At 38.2% G+C, this 6,164-nt stretch overlaps 1 non-coding gene across 1 annotated transcript; it reads left to right on the forward strand.

Annotated features, from left to right (window-relative positions):
• The first annotated feature begins 5,063 nt into the window (after positions 1 to 5,063).
• LOC145013444 (small nucleolar RNA R71) lies at positions 5,064 to 5,170 on the forward strand. Its single transcript, XR_013665004.1, has one exon. It is a non-coding gene; the product is annotated as a small nucleolar RNA R71 (small nucleolar RNA).
• Positions 5,171 to 6,164: the final 994 nt, after the last annotated feature.

Genomic DNA, 6,164 nt, shown 5'->3' on the forward strand with positions numbered 1-6,164 from the left:
CTTTTGCTTTTTCTGGGCATCTCCGGATGACTTGGAGGAGGTGTCATTGGCCTTCCTCTTGGTCTGGGTCTGCAACTCGATTTCCCTCCTCCTTGTGGATAAAGTCGGGAACTCCTGCATGCTAACGAATTCCCGAATCTCGGTACGTAGAATGGTAGTGTATTGGCTGACCAACCAGGCCTCGTTCCCAGCAAATGAGGGACAAAAAGATAGCATCTCCAAGAACTTGGCGTTCAGGTCGCTAACAGACTTGGTAGTTTGCTGTAAGGCCATGAACTCTTGCTGCATCCGCTGCTGCTCCACCTTGGGCACATATTGTGCCTCGAACCTCTCCACAAATTGGGCCCAAGACATGGCCCTCACTTCTTCCTCGTTTAATAGAGCGGTGATGGTGTTCCACCATGTCTTTCCCCTTTTTCGCAGCTGATTCATGGCGATCACAACTTTGTACTGGTCCGGACACCCAACAGTCATGAAGGCGCCCTCAACATCTGACACCCAATGCTTAGCAGCAACTGGGTCGGATTCACCATTCCAAAGAGGAGGGCTACACTTGCTGAACTTCTCGAAGTAGTATGTCGAATCCCGAACGAGCGGAGCCGGTAACGCTCCCCCGGGAATAGCTGCGAGGCGCTCATCCAGAAGAGCTTTGACCTGGTTGATTATGTCATTGGTCACGCCCGGGATTAGTTCATTGAAAGCATTATTGAATTCCTTAGCGACAATATTCCTAACTTGCTCCATTTGGAGTTGATTAAGGCGAGTAGGCGGAGCCATCTGTATCCGTAGAAGGAGGAAAATATTTAGAAATAATTCAGCCTAGATATTTCTAGGAAGACGAAACACTCAGCTTGCCGAAAATTTCTCAACCTTGCCCCGACCCGAAACCGGCACCGATGTTTCAAATAGTAGGGGCCCTTCTACTATCTTCCACACAAGTTCCAATTTCGCAATCGCGTCTAGTTTCAAAATTTCCAGCTCGCTCTAGCCGTTAATTTTACATCTCTCTCACATGTTAACATTAAATAAGTGTGTAATCTAGCATTTTAAGACTAGTAGAATCCAATTCATAGTCAACAATTTAACTTAAACATTTAACATAAGAAATAAGGCTTACTTGGCTGGCTGACTGGCACACCGCGACATCTTTCACACTAGTCTTTAGAAAGTTTGAAAAAATCTTTTAAAAAAGAGAATAAACTATTATAGAGCCTCAAATTTGAGTCTAGAACATCCACAAGAATGCCTAGTTCCCTCAAACTTTGGCTCTGAAACCAACTTGTGACACCCATTTTTTTTTTTTTTTTTTTTTTTAAATTTTAAACTTTTAAAACGCATCTTAAATTAAATTAAAACAACTGAAATAGTCATAACATAATGCATCAACTTAATAATCATATAAAATAAGTGCGGAATTAATAATAATAATAAGGTCCCAACAAAATAACTAGTAGCGATGTCCCGATGCTCCATGTCAAGCCTTAGCCTCTTTAATCTTAACACTTGAAAAGTTATAAGGGAAAAACGTAAGCACGAAGCTTAGTGAATTCAAACACAGACATTGTACTAACATTCATATTTACTAGCCCTAATCCATTTTCCAATTATAATGATAAAGGCAAAGAACAAATCAATGTCTATATTACGAGAAGGACTTGTAGGTTTGAACCGCACCGGGAAGATCCCGTATCATTTGGCCCTAATCACCGCACCTCACGAAGAGTATTACGTTGGTGATCTTACCTACCACCGCACCGGTAAATCCGTATCCTTTGGTGGTGTCCCCATATCCATAATTAGTTACATACAGTGCACATGTACGAATTAAAACAATACTTATATAGCATGCTTTTATAATAAATTCAAATAATCACACACGAGCTAACTAGCAAACACAATCATCAATACAACGGTGTGAGAGAACTCACCTTGAGTGAGTATTAAGGATGTCTAACAATCAAATAATGCTACCAAGCTTGAGCAAACTTCAAAACCTCACCTAAGAAGGACTAAAGGTTAGAATGGAGAAGTAATGAAGCTACGAGTTGAGAAAAGAGTGATCACAGCAAGGTCTCTAAAACAGACCTGCTGTTCAAAACGGATTTACTCCAAAATCTAAAACAGAAACATAGCTTTAACTAAATTTTATAGGAAACTATGATTGCTTAGGATTCCACAAATATAAAGAACTCATTCTAACTCCAAAAGATGAATTAAATATGAATTTTACAAAATGGTGTATCACTTCTGTCTCCAACAATACAGTCAAGTGATGTTGGCCAATTCTACCCAACTTGTGAGTAGAATTCGTCCAAAAACAAATTAAGAGAATTAAAGGACATAGAAGTGAAAGTCTCAGAGTTGGAATTGAATTAAAAGCATCTCTCAAACTCCAGATATAAAATTCACATTGTGGACAATCACAGCACTAGCAAAAGCTGGTGACTGCCCACTGACCTGGAGTGTGGATCCATTCTAACCAATTTATAATTGGAAATAACACCTCATATTCTCCAGATCTTAAATTCATAATATAAGGAACATATAGAAACTTGGAATCACTCTGGATCCTTTTCCAAGACTTAGAAATGATGAAAAAAAATGACATATCAGAACAGACTCGTATCAGACCTAACAGAAAAGATGCCATTATTTCACATAGATAAAGCCCTTATCAGTGAGGTTGGCCTGATTAAGAAAGTTAGCCAACTCAATTTTTGAACTTTTGGAACTGGTTTGGGGTCCGTTTGAGTTCTATAGATCCAGATATGATTTTTACAATATGACTACAGATCTGATGGAAAACAGAATCGTAGCCACCCGTGATTCCTTTTTGGCTTATCCATCCTTCTCCTTTTGAATCACATTTTAAGATGTGTTCATCATCCCAATTCAGTTCCCATGATAATGGTGGTACTAAAAAGGGTTAGGGATCATTAGGATTTCATTTAGCCACAAGGATGTAATAATAATCAACATGAAAATAAACATAAGCACATAAAATCATCATTCTCCCTTTTAGGGTTTCCATGATCTTTTGCCACATGTAATCCCCTAGATCCATCATCCACCATATATGGGGTGAAGATAGGATCTTGAGATGATGTATAACATACAATTACAAATAAAATAAGAAGGAGAAGAAGTGAAGATGAAATCATAAAACTAGAACAAGGTTATGAATCAAGTTGTAAGAAAGGATAAGGAGGTTCATACCAATACGAATCAAGGCTGGAAATGAACAAGAATTAAGCTCCAAACAGCCCCTTGGCTGCTCTTGATCCCAAAGAGAGAGAGAGGGATGATTTTTGAGAGAGAGGGAGGGTTTAGAGTGTTTTCCTTGTGTGTGTTCCAAATGATTCAATTTACACATTAAGTACTATTTACTAGATGGACTCTACAAATAGGCCCATAGTCCATGGACTTCAATAAAAGGAGTTTACAAGATGATAAAAAGAGTCCAACAACATAAAAATTTTAGGCATTGGTTAAATAAATTAACCCAAGGTTACAAGGATAATTAAATTAAAATAACCAAACGTACCGAGAAAAACCGGGGTGTTACAGATTGGGACATTAACATCCTCCTTCATATCCATAATAACAAAGTCAACTGGGAAAATGAATTTCCCAATTTTAACAAGGATGACTTCCACTATCCCTCTTGGATGAGTCACTGAACGATTGACCATGTGAATTGTCGTCTTTGTAGCCTTCATTTTTTGAATATTGAGCTTCTCATAGAATGTGTAAGTCATTAAATTTATGCTAGCCCCAAAATCGGCTAAAGCATAAGTCTTCAAGTTATTTCCAAATTCACATGGGAGAGTGAGGCGTCCAGGAATTACCATCTTCTTTGGCAACTGTCCGAATATATCTCTTGAACTTTGTTCACTAAGAATGACCCTAGAATTTTTCTTTAGTTTCTGATGCGTGTCTATTAAATCTTGAAGAAATTTTGCGTATTCTGGAATTTTTGAAAGTGACTTGATAAAAGGGGTATTAATAGGAATACCCTTTACTTGCTTGATAAACTCTAGATGTTCCCTTTCTAGTGGACTAAGATTAGCTCGAGACGGGAATGGCAAAGGCGGTCGGTAAACCGGGACAAAGTCTGAATTTTTCTGTTCAGACATGACCCATGACGTGGACAAATTAGTCTCACGACGTGGTCTCATTATTCCAGCAACATTTTCATTTTCGAGTTTGGTTTCTTTAGCTTTGTATCGGACTGCTGTGGCTCCTGTTCTAGTGCTTCTAAAAACTTAGAGATTGCCTCATCTTCACTATCAATGGCCATCACTTGTGGTTGAGTCTTCTTCTCAGGAAACTGTGAAGATAATTTGTTACTCACCAAAGTAGTTAGTTGACCAATTTGGACTTCGGGATTATGGATTGATGCTTGATGACGTTTTAATAAACTTTGCTGGTCAAGCATCACTGTCTGTTGTTCTTTCTTTATTTTCATGTGTTCCTTTAGCACTGCATCAGTATCATCATGTCTTTTCTATGAAGCTTCCATGAATCGGGTCAACATGTTCTCCAAATCTACTTTTTTCTCCATTGGTGGTTGCTCTTTTTGGTAGAATCCTCTGCTTGTCTGCTTGAATTTTTCTTCCTTTTGCTTCTTGTATTCATCATATGGCAGCCACTCATTTGGCTTTCTCTAGTCTTCATCATACTTATGCCCACTCGAATATCAAACTTGATCTCTTTTGTTCCCATACTCATCCAAGTTGCAATCCTTAGTCAAGTGTGGACCATTACATTGTTCGCACCCAACTCTAATTGCATGAAATGATTGGTCCATTTGTGTCAACCTCCGGTCCATATTATCTAACATTTCCATCATAGCAACTATTTCTTCAGATTGCGTGCCTCCACTACCTTTTGTACCATCTTGCCTTGGGTTGTGATACTCAGAAGAGTGTTTCGTGAATTCTTCAACTAACTCCTTAACCTCCCTTGGATTTTTCTTTGTCAGTGGCCCTTGAGAATCAAGAAGTTTTCTTGTCATAACATTGAACCCATCATAAAAAATTGACATCTCTTGTTGAGCACTAAGATCATGTTGAGGAAAATTTCTGATCAACCCTTTGTAACGCTCCCATGCCTCGTATAATGACTCCCCCGATTGTTGCTCAAAGTTGGTTACTACCTTGTTGAGTTTAGCTATCTTGGATGGTGGGCAAAATTGGTTTAGAAACTACTCACACATTTGAGCCCATGTAGTGATTATACCCGGTGGTAGTGTTTTTATCTAGTCTTTTGCAGCTCCCTTAAAAGTAACGGGAAGCATCCTTAGCAAAACGGTATTTCTATTTGCATTTGGGACATTGAAATAATATGCAATGTCATTGACTTCATCTAGATGCTTGAAGGTATCCTCATGATCTTTCCCATAAAATGGAATATCCTTAAGTGCGGTGAGGATATGTCCTTTCAGCTCGAATGTGGCAGTGTCTGGAATGGCAGGTTGTACTAATCCTGGACCAACATCGTCTCTAATTCGCTTATTGTAAGCTCCCATTGACATTTCTTCAATATTCTCCATCTCGTTTCTTGGCTCGTCTTTGGGTTCGCTTGTATGTAATTCAAATTCAGGCTCGGTATCATATTCGGATTCGTTTGGGATAGGTATTTGATCTAATCTCTCAACTTTGTTCTTGTTCTTTGAAGATGAACTTGACTCTTCCTTTTTTTTTTCTCCGACTTCTTTGAGAATACTGACTTAAATTCTTTTAAGGGCGTCTTTTTTGGTGTTTAATCTTCTTTCACGTTCTTATCTTTCTTTTTGCGAAGGGTAGACTATGGGTCTTCAAAAGGTAGCACCAAAGGTGTGTTAGAACCTCTAGTCATGAACTCCTGAAATAAAAACAAAGAAATAAAAACGTAAAACTGAACTAAACTTTAAAAATAAAGGTAAAAAACTAGAAATCACAGTTGTCACATCGTGGAAGGGTGCTCTATGTCGTGATTTCTGTAACTAAAAAAATTTAATTAAGCTAGAAAAGTAACTTTTTGCAGGTTTTAAAAAATTGATTAATCTAAAGCAAATAAACAATAAAGTAAGCCATTCCCCGATAACGGCGCCAAAAACTTGATGTGCACAGAAGTACCCACTAATTTTTATAATTTATAACCTAACTAACTTAACTAACTAA

Source organism: Lactuca saligna, chromosome 8 (assembly GCF_052625555.1).
Source record: "Lactuca saligna cultivar CGN05327 chromosome 8, ASM5262555v1, whole genome shotgun sequence".
Lineage (NCBI taxonomy): Eukaryota > Viridiplantae > Streptophyta > Magnoliopsida > Asterales > Asteraceae > Lactuca > Lactuca saligna.